The sequence below is a fragment of the Cynocephalus volans genome, chromosome 15 (genome assembly GCF_027409185.1).
Source record: "Cynocephalus volans isolate mCynVol1 chromosome 15, mCynVol1.pri, whole genome shotgun sequence".
Taxonomy (NCBI): Eukaryota; Metazoa; Chordata; class Mammalia; order Dermoptera; family Cynocephalidae; genus Cynocephalus; species Cynocephalus volans.
Genome location: NC_084474.1, coordinates 11,829,159 through 11,849,524, shown reverse-complemented (window position 1 = coordinate 11,849,524; position 20,366 = coordinate 11,829,159). Strand labels below are relative to the sequence as shown.

General features: G+C 39.9%; 1 pseudogene; it reads right to left on the bottom strand.

The window, feature by feature from the left end:
- Positions 1-10,899: 10,899 nt before the first annotated feature.
- Positions 10,900-19,469, bottom strand: LOC134363635 (etoposide-induced protein 2.4 homolog; annotated as a pseudogene).
- Between the last annotated feature and the right edge of the window lie 897 nt (positions 19,470-20,366).

The following is a 20,366-nucleotide window of genomic DNA, read 5'->3' as shown; positions in this document are numbered from 1 at the left end:
AGTTTATTTGTTATTAATTTCTGGTTCTAATATGGTGTGGTCTGAGAAGATACTTGAGATGATTGATTTTTAAAAATTTGTTGAGACTTGATTTGTGACCTAACATGTTGTCTATCTTGAAGAATGTCCCATGTGCTGATGAGAAGAATGTATATTCTGTAGTTGTTGGATGAAATGTTCTGTAGATATCTTCCAGGTCCAATTGCTCTAAAGTGTAGTTGAAAACCTGTGTTTCTCTGTTGATTCTTGCCTGGATGATCTGTCCAGATCTAAGAGAGGTGTGTTCAACCTCCCCCACCCATTATCATATTGTTTGCTTTGTATATGTGAGTGCTCTTGTGTTGGGTGCATATATGTCTTCTTGCTGGATAAATCCCTTTATCATTATATACTGGCCTTCTTTGTCTCTTTTTTATGGATTATGGTTTAAATTCTATTTTATGTGATAGAAGAACAGGCACTCCTGCTCATTTTGGATACTTGTGTGGTGTATCTTTTTCCATTCCTTTACTATTAGTCAGGTGAGGTGAATCTCGAAGACAGCATATAGTTGGGTCTAGCTTTTTAATCCAAACAGTCAGTCTGTGTCTTTTGAGTGGGGAGTTTAATCCATTTACATTTAGGGTTGTTATTGAGAAGTATTGGTTTATCCCTGGAATTTAATCACTTTTTGTTTAGATGTTTTTAATATCTTTCAGTCCTTTCTTCCCCTTTTATTGTTTGTCTTCAATGTTTGTTGGGTTTTTGAGGTGGTAATGTTTAGTTTCTTTCTTTTTCTCATTTGCATTTTTGTTTTACCAGTGGGCTTTGTTCTTTCCTGTGTATTTGTAGCAGTGATTATTGTCTTTCAGACTCCAGATGCAGGATTCCCTTGAAAATTTCTTGCAGGCCTGGTTGTCTGGTGGTGAACTCCTGCATCTTTTATTTGTCTGGGAAATACACTATTTCTCTCCATTTTTGAAGGCTAGCCTTGCTGGGTATAGTATTCTTGGCTGGCAATTTTTTTCTTTTAGTGTTTTGAATATAATGTACCATTTTCTTCTCGGCTGTAGAGTTTCAGTAGAGAAGTCTGTTGTTAGTCTGATGGGGGCTCCCTTATAAGTGACTTAACACTTTTCTCTTGGTGCTTTTAGAATTGTCTTTGCCTCTGAGCTTTGCCAGTTTGACTGTAATGTGTCTTGGAGAGGATGTTTTTGTATTGAATCTGTTTGGGGATCTTTGAGCTTCATAGATCTGAAGGTCTGTATCTCTCCATATACCTGGGAAGTTTTCCATTATTTCATTGAATAGATTTTCAGTGCCTTTATCTTTCTTCTTCCCATCTGGAACACCTATGATTCAGATGTTTGTGTGCCTAGGGTTGTCTGCTAGCTCTCTTTGACTTTATTTTTCTAAGTTCTTTTTTCCTTTTTTTTTGTTCACCTGGGCTATTTCATAAACTTCATCTTTGTGGTCAGAAATTCTTTCTTTTTGTTCTAATCTGCTGCTTAAGCTCTGGGTTGTGTTTTTTATTTCATTGAATGAATCTTTCAGTTACAGAGTTCTGTTACATTCTTTTTTAAGGTATTAATGTCTTTTCAAATTTCCTTTCTCATATCCTGGATATATATTTTTTTTCATTTCATTGTGTTGTCTAACTGAGTCTTCTCTTATATCATTGAGTTTCCTTAAGATAGTTACTCGGAATTCCTTTTCTGTCATTTCAAGTGTTTCCTGTTCTGTAGGGTCTGGTACTTGAGAATTACTATATTCCTTTGGTGGTGTCATATTTTACTTTTTCATATTTTTAATATCTTTACATTGATTTCTTGTCATTTTGTCATCAGAAGAGCAGTTGCTTCTTCTGTTACTCTAGAATGGACTTTGAGGAGAAAGACTTCCTCTTCTTTTTCCAGGCTCCTTTAGTGACTGTTGTTGTGCCAATGCAGTTGAATATCCAGCAGGCCACCTGCATGGTGTCATGACTGCTACTGTTGTGGGAAGCCATTTTTGCATCAATAGAAGCCATGTTGGTCTCTCTTGTGGACCACCTCTGCAGAAGCAGAATGGGGCCTCCCTGTCCTGGTGGCAGTACCACTCCTGCCTTCTACGCAGGCAGAGGTAGGGATGCCCAGGGTATTTTCCTGCTTTGGTCCTCCCTTTCACTGTTTCTTTTGAGATAAATTTTATGTAAAACATAATGCACAAATCTTAATTGTAACATTTAATGTGTTTTGATAAATACATGCACCAGTGTAACAAAACATCTATCAATAAATAGGATAGTACTATTACTTTAGAAAAATTCCTTTTTGACCTTTCCCAACCACCAAACTCTCCTGCCTTCCTCTCCTCCTATCCCACCCCTCCTCCCACTGAGGAAATCATTGTTCTGATTATTTTCCATAAATTACTTTTGCCTGTTTTAGAACTTAATATAAATAATATGATCCACTATGTAGGTTTTCTATGTAAGGCTTCTTTCATTTAGCATAATATTTGGGGGATTTATTCATGTTGAATGTATCAGTAGTTCATTTCTTTTAATTGATGAGTGGTATTCCACTGTCTGAGTCTACCAGAGGACTTTTTCCTCATTTTCCTATTGCTGGAAACAGGAGCTATTATCAATAATGTGTTGTAAACAGTCTTGTACAAGTCCTTTTGTGGACATACTTTTTAAAATTTGTTTTGAGTGACTAGCTAGGAGTAAAACTGCTGGACCATAGGGTAAGTATATATTTAGGTTTATGAGAAACTGCATATAAATGCTCCTTTGAAAAATAAAGGAAGCGGTCATAAGCAAAAGAATGTCCATGAGGATAGGGATTCTTTTAACTGGCTAGGTATCAGAATCCCCCATAGGGCATTAAAACAATATGTCCCAAACCAACACTGAGGGGTAACTCATTTATCTTGTATTTCTAAATCTCCACAGAAAATTCCACAGTGTAGTTAATGTTAATAGTCATGGCTCTTGGTCTTAATGAACTTAATGACAACAGGAAATTTTACCTATCTGCATATCCACAAAGACTAGCATTGTGCTGAATTCTTAAAATACCGGCAAAAAAGATTTGTTGAACTGAAATGTTAAACATTGTGGCTTGAATGTTAAATATACTTTTTTTGCCCTGAGGAATATGTCAATTATTAAGCAAAGAAATCTAAAGTCTCAAATAATTTCAGTTAAGAGCCTTGTGTTACACATGTCCTTTACATTTGTATTGTTGGGTTACCAAGCAACAATTAACAACTAAGTGCATTGATGTGGATTGTGTCCCCCAAGTTTTACATATTAGTAGCTTGATCCCCACTGTGACTGTTAAGAGGGTGGGAAATCCTATTATTGTAATTGCAAGGTGGGGCCTTGAATAGGTGATTAGCTTCTGAGGGCCATGCCTAGTGAATGGATTAAAAATGGTCATGGGCATCGTTCTGGGGGCTTTGAAAGAAGAACACACGAGGAGCTATCTCTCTCTCTGCTCCACCATTTTCTGCCATGTGATACCCCTGTGTTACTGTAAAGCCACCACAAAAGAAGACTCTTACCATATGTGTTCCCTGGACTTTGGACTTTCTAGTCTCTGAAACTATAAGCAATAAATTTTATTTTATTATGAATCACCCAGTTCCAGGTATTTTGTTATAAGCAACAGAAACAAACTAATACAGTCATATTTGTCATTGTTTTTCCAAAATGCTTTGCAGGTGCTCAAAAAAGACATCTAATAAGTAAATATATAGAATAAAATAGAGTGGTTCTTCTTGTAATCATTTTAGTATTGGAGAATGCATACTTAAACTTTGAGGACAAACAGATCTTTAAGAACATTAACCTGTGTTTTAAATTTTAAACATATTAAAATCACAAACAAGAAAAGATTCATACCTCATTATTATTTTAACTTCTGTTAGTCTAAAGCTCATGAGGAAATTCCAAAGTTCCAAACAATTGAAAATCCATGGTTTCAATATTTAATTCAGCTCTGGAGAGTCAACTGCATGTCTCTATCAACTATACATCCTGAATTTTTCCATGACGGTCTCTATTTTAAATTTCAGATTAGGTATCGTGCTTGTAGACCCATAGAAGGTGGTCACTCTTGTCATGACCAACCCTGGATTCAGGTAGAAAAACCACCATGAAACCACAAGTCCTCAGATCTCTCTACTCACCTGTCTCCTATTCTTCCCTTCATGTTTCTACTCTCCAAATTTCTCAGTCCCTAGGATGCTTTTGATTACATCTCTCATTTCAAATCATCTTAGCAATCTAGAAAATATTACATAGCCCTGATTTAAATTGTATTTATTTCCATTCTTTTCTTAGAAAAAACAGCCCTAAAGCTATAATGCCATTCTTACAGGCTATCATTTGGTTTGCTAGAGAAATGTGGGGTCCTTTTTGGAAGATTATGACTAAGAACATTCAAACTATGTGTATAGAAGGATCTCATAGAGTTGTGATCAAGACACTCATTCCTCTTGGTATTCCCTCTTTTGCACTCAACAAGTGTTTGTTGAGTAAATGAATGAACATATGAATGAATGAATGATGTGAAGTAGAAAATGCATGGTGCTGTGGCAGCAGCTGACCTGTATTCTGAACTATTTACTAATTGAACACCCTTAAATTAGCCTTATTTTCCTCACTTAGAAAATGAGAATAATAACTACCTCTCGGGATGGTTATAAAGAGATGATGAGATGATTTATATTGAAATGATTTGTAAATAATCAAGCTCTATACAAATATTAGTTATTACTAACCTGATAAATTGTGATCAGCAGGTTAGCAACTAGGAAACTTTCCTCAATCCCAAAATAAGACTCCTGACTGTCTTTATTTTATAGTGAATTAAAAGGTCTTCTAGGGCCAGTTATTGCATTTTGGAAGGAAACTATGCAAAACTAAAGTCAGTGTGACCTAAGGGACAACGTAAGCTCAGAAACTCTATCTCACAATATTGAGCTATGTCTGGAAATATCTGGCTATATCTGTATGTCAGATTTTTTATGGCAAATGTTGAATAAAACTCCAGACAGATTTTCTGGGCTAGACTTCAAAGGATTTTTCTTTTTTTAAGGCCAAGGTTTTCACTCTTGAACACAAAACATTTTCTTAATAACATCATCATCCATGAAAAAGCAATCTTCATTTTCCAAGAAAATCTTTCTTTGGAAAAATCTTTTGTTGCTAAAGGCCCAAGCCCACTAAATGGTCTGAATGATTATGTATTGGGAGATTTTTCCACACTATTTTCCTTCAAATGTGCTTTCATGTATTGTACAGCTTTCAGACGAAGGTTAGTTTTGCCTAGAGCAATTTTACAGTGAAGTAGATCACTATAACAAAGAAACTGTTAGTTTTGTCATTGCCAACAAACCACAACAGTTTTGGGGTTTTGCTTTTCAAACTTCATCTTTTTATTATATATGTTTAAGGTGTAAACATGATGTTTTGCCATGCTCTTCTTGATAAGTATATAGTGAAGTGATTTCTACAGTCAAGCAAATTAGTGTCCTCATCATCTCATATAGTTTCCTTCCTCTCTCCCTCTCTCCTCTCCCTCTCTCTCTGGGGTAAGGACACCGAATAGCTCTCTTGGCAAATCACCAGTATACAGCACCATATTATTAACCATAGTCAGTCCTCCCGCTGTCCCTTGTCTCTCTAGACTCTACACAACTGCAACCTTGTGCCCTTTAACCTACATCTTTTCTTTTCTTTTTTTTTCTTTTTTGTCATTTTTTCGTGACCGGCACTCAGCCAGTGAGTGCACTGGTCATTCCTATATAGGATCCGAACCCGCGGCGGGAGCGTCGCTGTGGTCCCAGTGCAGCACTCTACCGAGTGAGCCACGGGCTCGGCCCAATAACCTACATCTTTTCTTTCATCTTAAGTTCCATGGGTGTGAAGTCTTAAGCACACTTTACATATAGAAACAATTACACACTGAACTCGTTAGTTGTGAGGAACATAATATTCTGTAATGTACAAGGTTAATAGAATATATGGATATGAGAATACCATTTTGTGACTATTACATAGGAAATCATAAGTAATTAACCAAAATGCCAAGGTATTTATACATATATTTATATTCTCCAAAAAAGACTTCCTTGGTTCCTCCGGCACTCCATGGTCCTGACTCTCCTACCTCTGGAGGCTTTGGTGGATTCAATTTGTAAGAACCAGAACATTTCACAGAGCATCTCTGAGAGAAAAGACATCACTTACAGGATTCTTTTGCTCATTTTATTTTATTATGTCCGTGAACTTAGTCTGCTCTATTTTTCCACTGGAACACTGTGCAGTACTCTGCACCTGTGGTCACTGAATCACCTTTTTTGACCCTGCTAGTCCTTGAAGCTATTATGCAAGTTTCTTTCACCTTAAAAATTCTGAAAAGTACAGTGCTCACTCCTTGCATCCTTTTTAAAGCACTCTTTTACAATTCCACACAACCTGTGACCTGTCCCACCAGTCTGGCTCTGCAGAGCATTTCACAGAAGGAAAGGACCTGTCAACCCACTTTTCACCAAAGAGAAGAGCAAAGCTGCTGGGGGGTGAGGGGGGAGGGAGGGGTTGTTCCTTGCACCTCGGGAAGCCTGCTGGTGTGTTGGCCTCTCAGCGGCCTCCCTGGCGCCTCCCTGGCCCCCTCTGCTCTCCCTTGATGTCATCCCTCCCACATTGAGCCCTATCCCTGCGCTTCCTCCCAAGGCTGCTGTCCCTCAGTCTCCCGTATTACTTCCTGGCTCTAAGGATGTATTAGTCCATTTTTGTTGCTTATAACAAAATACCTGAAACTGGGTGATTTATTTAAAAAAACAAAATTTATTGCTTACTGAAAATTTATTGCTTTCTGAAGCTGAGAAGTCCAAAGTCCATCTGGTGATGGTGACAGTGACCCAGGGGTCTCACATTGCAAGATGGTGGAAACAGAGAGAGCAGAGAGAGAGAGAGAGACAAATTCTCTTCTCCCTTCTTTTAAAGCTCTCAGACCCAGATATTGGGATTTGAGGCTAAAATGTAAAGGCTGGGTCAAAGCAGACTCTCCTCTTCTTTTAAAGCCCTCAGAACCACACCCCTGACCACCACTTTTAATCCATTCACTACTGGACGGTCCTACAGTCTAATCACCTCTTCAGGGCTCCCCCTTTCAATTACCACAACAGGATTTCCCACCCTCTTAACAGTTCCAGTGGGGGCTAAGGTTCTAATACATCAAACTTGGGGGACACAATTCAAGTTTCAGGGAGCTTTAGGGGGACATAATTCTACAGGTTAAAAATTAAGGCTCATAGGCATTAAGCAACTTGGCCAAGTTTACACAAGAGTAAGTGGCAAGGCTAGGACTCTTATTAGGTCACCTGCCTCTGCGGCACGTGGCATCATGTGTTGTCTCGCACACAAGAGTGGCTTGGAATCTGGGATCATGGTTGGCCTCATAGGTGTATACCCGCTGGACTTCAGCTCTCCACTTGGACCTCACTCTGCCTTTCCCTGTGTGCTCTAGTTCCTGAGCCCCACCCCCTCATCTGGTACCCTGTGGACCTGCCTCATTCTTGTTACTTCCATCTGCCCCTACCCCCCTCCACACCTAGATATTGTCCGTGTACTGCCCAGGTGCTGTTAGAGCTCAACACCATTACCTGCCTGAGGTGCCTGCTCTTACATCTCACGGAGTCTTGGATACAAACTGCAAGTAGCTTTTTGTATATTGCAGTTTGTACTTACAACAGCTCTCCTGAAGACCCGTTAACTCACCAGCTTCAATTTGATACTTTGGATGTTCCTGACCAGTAGTGAAGACTGGTCAGTTATGACATTATCTTCCTCTACAGTCTTATCCTAATTAAAATCCACACTACCTATGCTCTCTTTTTCAGCCATACCAACTATCTACGACTCCCTGAGTAGTCAGGCCTGGCCCAGCCCCAGGATGGCTGTCATTCCCCTCTCCTTTCTATTTGTCTGAGCCTCACCTGATTCCAGGCTAGTCTGAGCCCCAGCTTTCCAGGGGTCGTCCCACATGTCTGTAGCCCTCTGCTAGCTTGTGCACAGCTATAGCAGTACATTGTCTTCATCAATGGAATGTAACTTCCCACGTTAAAGGACGTGCATTAGATCAGTGATTTTCAAGGCTGGCTATGCATGAATCACCTGGGAAACATTAAAAATACAGATGACAAGCCCATGCTCAAGTCCTACTGAATTCACAGACACTGACCAAGACGTCTTTGAATCTCTGATGCTTATGCATAATAAACAATAGTTATTCATGTGGCCTACTTTCTTTTTTTAATCCTTCAATAAAGTCATAAATAACACAGAGTATGTAAACCACCTGGCCCAATGCCTGACACATAATAGATATTCAGTAAGTGCTAATTATTTCCCCATCTCTTTATTTTAGTTGTCACAAATTTTATAACTTCATTTGTTTAAAAAAATATTTTTAATAGATTTATAGCTCCTATGTGTCTCCTTATTTTGTATATTTATGGCTTCTTTAGTCACTCTTGACCATTAATTATCCCTTTCAGACTCTTTCTTTGACATTTTGATATTAAATTCATTAGTTAGTCTGCATATTTCTCAAACTTCTATAGTTATATTATCTGCCACCTACTCTTTTCTACTTTTAGTCTTGATCCTTGATTCTTGCTTTTTTTCCTTTTTGCTTTAATTTTCTCCAGCAAGTAGTGAGGTAGACCTTGTAGACTCATAGCCATTGACTTGATGTGTTCAACAATATTTTAATTTATTTAAAATAACTTTGTTGAACATTATTGGAAGATAATGTTCCTAAAATTTAAGTTTTCTGTCTGATTAGAATAGCTTAGATAGGTGGGAAAAGTAGAAGAGAATTTCAAAGCTAAACGAGATCTTGGATATTATCAGTTCATGTGAAGGTTAATTCTAAGTGTCAACTTGATTAAAGAATGCCTAGAAACCTGGTAAAGCTATCTTTTTAGGTGTGTCCATGAGGGTGTTTCCAGTAGAGATTAGGTTGAGAGTCTGAGTGGACTAGGTGGGAAAGACCCACCCTCAATGTGGGTGGGAACCATCCAATCCGCTGGGGTCCTGCAGGGAACAAAAGACAGAAAAAAAGGTAAATCTCTCTATCTGCTGGAGCTGGGATACACTCTTCTCTCCTGTCTATGGACATCAGAGCTCGAGGGTCTTCAGCTTTTGGGTTCCAGGACTTAAACCAGGACCAAGGACACCATGGGCTTCCCTGGTTTTAAGGCCTTCGGACTTGGACTGAGCCACGCTATCAGCATCCAGTTAATAGACGGCCTATCATGGGACTTTTCTTCACAATCGTGTGAGCTAACTCCCCTAATAATTCCCTCTCATATATTTATAACATATCCTATTGATTTTGTCTCTCTGGAGAACCTGACTAGTACAGTTCACCTACTTCATTTTACATAGGGCGCAGCTGAGACACACAGATGCAGTGAATTATCCAGGTTTATTCTGCTAATTAGTGGCAGATGAACTTTTTTTTTTTTGAGGCAGGGAGGACCAGCTCATGTTTAACTGGAACATTTTAAAATTGTACCATTGTTTTGACATCTGCCTCCTTCCATAGTTTGTCTCTTAAAATGATAGAAAAACACCAGCCAGTCACAGGTTTGATGGGTTTAATAAGTTTACGTCCTCAGTTTCCATTACAGAACCCAATATTCCTTTGAAACACCAGACAGACCCAGCAATGGTCAACAGTGGATTTCTGCCCTCCCGAGTTGGAAAGTTCAGGTTCCCTGAGCACTCTGCATTATACTGCCACCTCTCCCAAATTGGTTCTTCCCCACAGTTGGGGAACTTCAAATGAACAAGTAAAAAAAAAAAGCCTTTTCTCCTTCAGAGAGAAGAAAAAAAAAATCACTCCTTAAACCCAGCAGACCTGGCTGTGAGTTTCTTTCTCTCTCATCTCTTCAGGCTCCTGTTTTGTTTTGTTCTGTTTTGTTTTGCAGTGTAACAGGAGAGACCAAAACCTAACCTGAGTTACAAGAGACAAAGCAGTGACAACTGTAAAGGGGTGATCAGGAGCAAATGAGGTGCTCTTTTACCCCCACATCCAACATACGTGCTTCCCAGAAAAAACAACAAAGACAACAAATCCGCAAAATAGTACAGCTAGAATCACAAAATACATCCATCCAAGAATGGTGGAAGGCAGGAAGGGGTGGGTGGGTGGGAGGGTAAATAGCACAGAGAGAAAAACAAAATATTCAACTTAGTCCAGGCACAGGGGCTGCAAATGCTAGAAAACAGCCTCAGAAAAACCTGTGGTCCTTTCCAACTCATGGTGGTGTTAAAAATTGACATACGAGAGTTTCAAGATGGCAGCGGCTGCGGCGGCTGGCTCGGAGTAGCTGAGGTGTAAAAGGCGGCCACTGGGCCTCAGGCAGCCGGGAAACTTGTGGACCTTCCTCTCACCATCTCTTAAGGGAGGACTACAGCTGCTGGCCGGTCGTGGGGGCTCAACGCCACTTTGCCCCCGGCAGGAGAGGCTGCCTCATTTACAGGCAACAGCTTTGAAGTGTGGAGCAGGAAAAGAACTGTTTCTTAGCTGCAAAAGTGAGTCTCGAAACAGGGAACACGGCGCCAGAGCTGCTGTGGATGCAGCCAGGATCCCGGAGGCTGGGGCCGCACTGAAGGCGGCCAGCTGCCCTATTCAGGATTCGAGGTTTCAGGCCGGCATTAAAGAAGACTCCTGGGAGCGCCCAAGCCGCGCCGCGACTGAACAGCCCGAGGCAGCAGCGCTGAGAACACGGAAGGCGACAAACGAGAGACAGAGAGCGAACACCTGACCTGGCACAGCACTGTGAGTGATCCCTGGCACAGCTCTGTTCGGGGGGTGGATGCCCACGCGGCTCCCACCTGTACCACCAGGCCACTCACCGCCCCGGTGCTGCCTCCATTTTCCCAGGTGCGGGCAGCTCCGCCCTGCTCGGCCATCACTGAGCCCATTTGCTTGGCCTGGCGCGGGGCTTTCCGGGGCCTGCGGGCTGGCCTCCTCTCCCACTCCCTCCGCGGTTCTCTGGCGGGGCTGGGGGCGTGGGGCGTCCCGACCAGTGTTGGGTGGGCAAGGAAGTACGGGCGGGCTGACTGTCACTCCACCACACCCTGGACTCCGGCCTGGTAAACTTCCTGTTACTGGGAGGCATATACCATCTCTGTGACCACCAGTCTGGAAAAAAGCCTAATGAATTTCTGGTTGGGAATAGTGTGGTAGGAGAGTTCCCAGGTCCGCTTGAACCTGCCGGAGAGCAGGCTGCAGGCGGGCATTAGACTCGGTTTATACCGGGGGGATACAAAGGTGAACAAGACCCGAGAAAGATCTACACAGTGCTACAAAGGCACCCAGAGAGACCGGTCGTCTGTGCCTAGCAGAAACCTGGTAGACTTCCTGGGCAAGGCGGTGCTGAGCAGGGTCTTGAAGGCCCAGCTGATAGACGAGGGGTGCAGAAGACACGCCCCAGCCCAGCACAGTGTGCACAGAGGGGGGAGACGTGTGGCCAGGGAGGCGGAGACTCGACAGAAACCACACACCCTGTGGGGTCGCTACTGCACGATCTAACAGCCTGGGCTAGAGCACAGGGAACGGGGAGAAGTCCTGTACAGGAAGTGAAAGCTCAACAGAGATCACACACCCTGTGGTACGTGATCCACCAGCCCAGCAGAGTCCAAGCTGACCAGAAAGGTGGATCCCCGGAGAAGCCCAAGACCCGAGGCAACCACACACACAAGACACTAGAGGCCAACTGAGCAGTCACGGCGGGAGCCATACCAAATTGGCAACCACAGCAACATCCTAGTTAGTCATTAGTCTCAAACCGGTGGACTGTGAAACCCCCTGCCACAATGAATAAACACCAAAAAAAAGACACCAGAAATACAAAAAATCAAGAAAGTACACCACCAAAAGTTAATAAATCTCATACTCTAGATCCTATAGAACAAGAAGCCCTTGAAATAACTGACAAGGAATTTTGAGTGATAATTCTAAGGAAACTGAATGAGATACAAGAAAACTCAACTAGACATCATGATGAAATGAGGAAAAGTATACAGGATCTGAAAGAGGAAATATACAAGGAAATCAATGTCCTGAAAAAAAATGTAGCAGAACTTGCTGAACTGAAGAAGTTATTCAGTGAAATAAAAAACACAACGGAGAGTTTAACCAGCAGGCTTGTCGAAGTTGAAGAGAGAACCTCTGAACTTGAAGATGGGCTGTTTGAAATAACACAAGCAGACAAAAAGAAAGAAAAAAGAATCAAGGACATGGAAGAAAATCTGAGAGAGATATCAGACAACCTCAAGCGCTCAAATATCCGAGTCATGGGTATTCCAGAAGGGGAGGAAAATGGAGATTCCATTGAAAACATATTCAACAAAATAGTGGCAGAAAACTTCCCAGGTATAGGAAAAATCACAGATCTTCAGATCCAGGAAGCTCAACGATCTCCAAATGTATTCAACCCAAAAAGGCCTTCTCCAAGACATGTCATAGTCAAATTGGCAAAACTCAGAGACAGAGAGAATCTTAAAAGCTGCAAGAGAGAAGCGTCAAATCACCTATAAGGGAGCCCCAATCAGGTTAACATCAGACTTTTCATCACAAACCCTAAAAGCTAGAAAGGAATGGGATGATATTTTCAAAATACTAAAAGACAAAGATTGCCAGCCAAGAATACTCTACCATGCAAGGCTATCCTTCCGAAATGAGGGGCAAATAGTATATTTCTCAGACAAACAAAAACTGCGGGAGTTCACTACCACACGACCACCCTTACAAGAAATCCTCAAGGGAGTACTGGGTTTGGTTCCTGAAAAATAACTACCACTGCACTAAAAACCCAAGAAAAATCTAAACCCGCTAGTACAATAAAAATGGCATTCATGAAGAGAAAACAAGCTAACAAAAACACTGTCTACAACCTAAGGAACCAACAAACAAAGAAACCAAACAGTAAATCAGAAGGCAAGGAACAAAAGACACCTAAGACAACCAAACAACCAATAAAATGCTAGGAATAATCAACACCTTTCAATAACAACTCTTAATGTTAAAGGCTTAAATTCCCCAATTAAAAGACACAGACTGGCTGACTGGATCAAAAAGCAGGACCCAACTATATGCTGCCTACAAGAGACCCACCTCACCCATAAAGATTCACACAGACTAAGAGTGAAAGGATGGAAAAAGATTTACCATGCAAACAGAAAAGAAAAACGAGCTGGAGTAGCTATTCTTATATCTGACAAAATAGACTTTAAACTAAAAAGCATAAAAAGAGACAATGAGGGACACTACTTAATGATAAAAGGACTGATCCATCAAGAAGACATAACAATCATAAATATGTACGCACCCAATGTTGGAGCAGCCAGATTTATAAAACAAACTCTATTAGACCTAAAGAAGGAAATAGACACTAATACCATAATAGCAGGGGACCTGAACACTCCACTGTCAATATTAGACAGATCATCTAGGCAAAGAATCAGTAGAGAAACACAAGATCTAAACAAGACTCTAGACCAATTGGAATTGGCAGATATCTACAGAACATTCCACCCAACAAACTCAGAATATTCATTCTTCTCATCAGCACATGGATCATTCTCCAGGATAGATCACATATTAGGTCACAAATCAAGTCTCAATAAATTCAAAAAAATTGGAATTATCCCATGTATCTTCTCAGACCACAATGGATTAAAACTAGAAATTAATAACAAACAAAACTCTGGAAACTATACAAACACATGGAAATTAAACAGCATTCTACTTAATGACATATGGGTCCAAGAAGAAATCAAGCAGGAAATCAAAAAGTTTATTGAAACTAATGAAAACAATGACACATCATACCAAAACCTGTGGGATACTGCAAAAGCAGTATTGAGGGGAAAATTTATTGCATTAAATGCTCACTTCAGAAGAATAGAAAGATGGCAAGTGAACAACCTAACACTTCACCTTAAAGAACTAGAAAAACAAGAACAATCCAATCCTAAAGTTAGCAGACGGAAAGAAATCATTAAGATCAGAGCAGAACTGAATGAAATTGAAAACCAAAAAACAATTCAAAAGATCAACGAATCAAAAAGTTGGATTTTTGAAAAGATAAATAAAATTGACAAACCATTAGCATGGCTAACAAAATAAAGAAGAGAGAAGACTCAAATAACAAAAATTAGAAATGAAAAAGGCGATATTACAACTGATTCATCTGAAATACAAGGAATCATTCGAGACTACTATAAACAACTATACGCCAAAAAGGAGATTGAAGCTGTTATCAGAAGGCTCCCAACAATGAAAAGCCCAGGACCAGATGGATTCACAGCAGAATTTTACCAAACATTCAAAGAGGAATTGACACCGATTCTTTACAAACTATTCCAAAAGATTGAAACGGACGCAAATCTCCCAAACTCATTCTATGAAGCAAGCATCATCCTGATACCAAAACCAGGTAAAGATATAACCAAAAAAGAAAATTACAGGCTGATATCCTTGATGAATATAGATGCAAAAATCCTCACTAAAATACTAGCAAACAGAATACAGCAACACATACGAAAAATTATTCATCACGATCAAGTGGGATTCATCCCAGGGATGCAAGGTTGGTTCAACATACGCAAATCAATAAATGTGATACACCATATTAATAAACTCAAACACAAGGACCATATGATCATCTCTATAGATGCTGAAAAAGCATTTGATAAAGTTCAGCACTCATTCATGACAAAGACCCTCTATAAGTTAGGTATAGAGGGAAAGTATCTCAACATAATTAAAGCCATATATGCCAAACCCACTGCCAATATCATCCTGAATGGGGAAAAGCTGAAAGCTTTTCCTTTAAGAACAGGAACTAGACAAGGATGCCCACTCTCACCACTCCTATTCAACATAGTGTTGGAAGTACTAGCCAGAGCAATCAGAGAAGAGAAGGAAATAAAGGGCATCCAGATTGGAAAAGATGAAGTCAAACTGTCCCTGTTTGCAGATGACATGATCCTATATATTGAACAGCCTAAAACCTCTACAAAAAAACTGTTGGAATTGATAAATGATTCAGCACAGTAGCAGGATACAAAATCAACACACAAAAGTCAGTAGCATTTCTTTTCTCCAATAGTGAACACGCAGAAGGAGAAATCAAGAAAGCCTGCCCATTTACAATAGCCACCAAAAAAATAAAATACTTAGGAATTGAGTTAACCAAGGAGGTGAAAAATCTCTATAATGAGAACTACAAACCACTGCTAAGAGAAATTAGAGAGGATACAAGAAGATGGAAAGATATTCCATGCTCTTGGATTGGAAGAATCAACATAGTGAAAATGTCCATACTACCCAAAGTGATATACAAATTCAACGCAATCCCCATCAAAATTCCAAAGACATTTTTCTCAGAAATGGAAAAAACTATTCAGACATTTATATGGAACAATAAAAGACCACGAATAGCCAAAGCAATGCTCAGCAAAAAAAATAAAGCTGGAGGCATAACACTACCTGACTTTAAGCTATACTACAAAGCTATAATAACCAAAACAGTATGGTACTGGCATAAAAACAGACACACTGACCAATGGAATAGAATAGAGAATCCAGAAATCAACCCACACACTTACTGCCATCTGATCTTTGACAAAGTCACCAAGCCTATTCACTGGGGAAGAGACTGCCTCTTCAGCAAGTGGTGCTGGGATAACTGGATATCGATATGCAGGAGAATGAAACTAGATCCATACCTCTCACCGTATACTAAAATCAACTCAAAATGGATTAAGGATTTAAATATACACCCTGAGACAATAAAACTTCTTAAAGAAAACATAGGAGAAACACTTCAGGAAATAGGACTGGGCACAGACTTCATGAATACGACCCCAAAAGCACGGGCAACCAAAGGAAAAATAAACAAATGGGATTATATCAAACTAAAAAGCTTCTGCACAGCAAAAGAAACAATTAAAAGAGTTAAAAGATAACCAACAGCGTGGGAGAAAATATTTGCAAAATATACATCTGACAAAGGATTAATATCCAGAATTTATAAGGAACTCAAACAACTTTACAAGAAGAAAACAAGCAACCCAATTAAAAAATGGGCAAAAGAGCTAAGTAGGCATTTCTCTAAGGAAGATATACAAATGGCCAACAGACATATGAAAAAATGCTCAACATCACTCAGCATCCGGGAAATGCAAATCAAAACCACATTGAGATACCATCTAACCCCAGTTAGGATGGCTAAAATCCAAAAGACTCTGAACGATAAATGCTGGCGAGGCTGCGGAGAAAAAGGAACTCTCATACATTGTTGGTGGGACTGCAAAATGGTGCAGCCTCTATGGAAAATGGTATGGAGGTTCCTTAAACAATTGCAGATAGATCTACCATACGACTCAGCCATCCCACTGTTGGGAATATACCCAGAGGAATGGAAATCATCAAGTCGAAGGTATACCTGTTCCCCAATGTTCATCGCAGCACTCTTTACAATAGCCAAGAGTTGGAACCAGCCCAAATGCCCATCATCAGATGAGTGGATACGGAAAATGTGGTACATCTACACAATGGAATACTACTCAGCTATAAAAACGAATGAAATACTGCCATTTGCAACAACATGGATGGACCTTGAGAGAATTATATTAAGTGAAACAAGTCAGGCACAGAAAGAGAAATACCACATGTTCTCACTTATTGGGGGGAGCTAAAAATTAATATAGAAATTCACACACACACACACACACACACACACACACACACACACACACACACACACACACACACACACACACAAACGGCGGGGGGAGAAGATATAACAACCACAATTATTTGAAGTTGATACGACAAGCAAACAGAAAGGACATTGTTGGGGGGGGGGAGGGAGAAGGGAGGGAGGTTTTGGTGATGGGGAGCAATAATCAGCTACAATGTATATCGACAAAATAAAATTAAAAAAAAAGAAAAAGAAAAAAAAAGAAAAAAGAAAGCAAAAAATAAAAAATAAAAAAAAAATGTTAAAAAAAAAAAATTGACATACCAGTGTCAGGAAGATTCTGCCTTACCTTCACTAGAGATGAAACCTCCATTTCCTGAGAGAGAAGGGCGTACTCAGAGGCCCCTTGGCAGAGTGGGTCCTGCTTTCCCTGCTGGAGAGAGGTGAACAGGGAAAAGGACTACCGCAGCCTCCTTCCAATGCCGCCCCTCCCCTCTGGATGGCAGGGACTCAGTGGCCAACAGCAGCCTCAGGTGTTGCAGGAGACGGTGCCGTGAAAGGAACTTCTCGGCAGAGGTTGAGCTGCTTGGGGCAGACAGCATGGAGACTGTCTTATGGAAGAGTCTGTTGCTTAAGAAGACCCCCAAGGAGAAGAGGCACAACCGAAAAAGGGATGCTTTGCCAGGGGCTTTTGCTTCACTGGTGCTGACAATGAATAAAAGAAAGTATAGAGAAGAGGCAGTTAATGTTTGAAGACTGCATTGCTGTGAGGAAAGCCAAGGACGAACCGAATCCAAAGTAGTAAAGCCAGTTCCTTTTCTCATTTGACAACCACTGGTGCATTTCAATTATTTTATTGAGCCCTAGATGTTGGAAGCAGTACAATGCAGTGTAATGAGCACGGAATAGACAACATATGCAGAAGACTAACCAGCTGACCAGCCAGGTAGATGGGAAGGAGACTCACAAACGTCCCCAGATGAGCAAAAGAGCCTGCAGCAAAGGTGCAAGAGCACGTGAGCAGTTATCTGGCCGGTTCTCAAGAACGGGGGAGTCTTCCTCCCTGATACCTCAAATGCCAGATCAGCTATATCTTGAAACCAAATGGCACTGACAGTTTTGCTAAGCACAGAGGCAGCACCCAAAGAACACTGAACATTGACACAGGGAAGAATTTCAGCTGTGCTGTAACTGACCGAAGCACAGGGATAAACACTTGATGATGGAACGAGAGGAGACAGAACCCGTGTACTCTGCTGTTTAAGCGCAGCGCTGGAAAATGCCACTACGTGGCTCACTCTCTCACTTGCACTCTAGCTCTAAACTCTGGGCTTGCCACCGCACCAGGACACTACCTGCTCTCTGGATCCTTAATTCAGAAAGCCACCTCTGTGCTCAACTTGATACTATACTGGAGAACAGTATACAAGTACTGACTGGGATTCTGGCCTGAAACGATATAATTGTCATCAAATTTATCTTTGGTATGGTAACATCCAAATGGAGTCTATTAAAAAGGTGTCTTTTTATCCCTTTTCTTGTATGTCATCGGCAGAGAAATGATGGAAATAAATGGGGCAGAAACACCTAGATTTCTGAAGCTGTGGGCATTTGTTTATAAAGTTAACTATTAGACCTCATATCCCTTTCTATACAGCCCTTTTGGAAAATGTCTTTCTGAAACTATAATTTAAATGCCAATCAAATTAAGTAAATATGCTATTTTTTTGTCTTAAAAACAATTTGAGTAAAGAATTCCACCACTTTGAATGTGGAAAAAAGGGAAACTGTGCTGAGACATTGAATAGTCACAAATTAATTAGCATCAAATATACTCCTAAGAGAGCCTAAATATCTGATGGTACCTAATTATTATAGCTTGACTTTCTTTAAACTGTTCTTTAATGACATTTCATTCAGATAAAAGGTATTCAAGATAAGATTCTTCCATAATGTTGCCTCTGCAGCAATAATATTGCCTGGGAATAGGAGATAAAAGAGTAAATCTGTTGGAAGGTGATAATGAAAAATCAAACTGTATAAACTCAACTCTTAAGTTTTGGGGTTGCTTCAAAAATTGCTTATCTTTAGAATAATATCCATTTCTGTTTAACTCATCTATTCATAATTATGACATTATGATAGCCTTCTAATTGTTTTAAAGAATTCCTCCAGAAGTCATTGGAATAGGAATTACTATCAAATTTGGTAGCAATGTTCAAAGGAAGATTGTAGGAAATTTTCTTTGATTATGAACTGTTATATTGCAAGAGACTAATACTCAGGGGATTATTACTGTTTCTATTGTTTGAAAAAAAAAATTGTGCCTAGAAGTTTGAAAATAGATGTATCAAGAGAACCAGAAGGGCAGAATCCATGCCTACATAAGCAATTTATGATTCTTCTTAGCTGCTATTTTTATTGATATTTCCTCAATGAGAAAATTAGCCATAATTACAAGGCCTTCTGTTACCAGAGGCATATGTCTTCACGTTTTTTTTCAACTAAGAGAACTGCACTTTCTTCATGAATGATTACAGTATTTCTAGATTATTCGGAGTAAGAAAATGCTCCCAGTGTCTTTAGATATTCTCCTTCTTACCCTCCACCTAATGTGGTACAGTTACATTTTGGAGCCATACACCCAAAGTGTTCAAGGGATCAACTTATGAGAGTGTCTTTCTCTGGTACCAGGTCTCATACCTCATGCTGTGAGATGGAGAAATAGGATTATGCCACATAAGGGAAAATGAAGTTGCTTGAAATTGCCCACAAATTTTCTTTGCTTGTAATATGGCTATTTTGTTTTCTTCCTTTGGTTTTCAGGGTCAGAAAGATGATAATATTAATAAAAATTATTAAAAGTATCAATAACTAACAAGTTAATAAGAAATTACCAGGCCAAAATCTGGGAAAAGGGGAAGAACCCAGAGTGATAGGCCAACAGCTGCAAATAGTATTAATAGTATTAAGATAGTGACTTTGTAGTGGTAGAAAAATCAAATCTGAGCCAGTCCAAAGTGGAGAAAAGGATAATTCTTCAATTAAAGCTGGGAACCAAAGGGTTAACATCACCAAAATAAGAGTGAACACGAAGTAACCCAACCTTTTCTTGAACCTGCAATCTAGGTTCATGTTGTCTATATGACTTGAGGAAGTGCAAGCCTTGAATTTGAATTAGGATAAATAGTACCCAGCAGAAGCAAATAAAAGTTGTTTTTTGGTGAATAGTGATATAACTCTAGCCTTCAAATTATTTTTACACTTATTTTGCCCCAAACACTACATTTAGCACCCAAAGATAAGCAAACACTCCTTCGGAACAATCAGAACACACAACGGACAAAAAACAGACCCACAAAAACTTAAGATATTAAGATTATCACATAGACAACAAATTAACTATGCTTGCTACATTTAAAGAAATAAACAAGAAGATTATCAAACTGCTGGGAAGAAGAAACTAAACAAACTTCTAGACTGAAAAATACAGTAACCAAGTGAAAGCTTTGTGGTTGGATCAAACAGTGAATTAGACACAGATGAGTAAACAATTACTGAACTAGAAGCTAAATAGGAAGAAGTTATTTATAATGCAGCTCAGA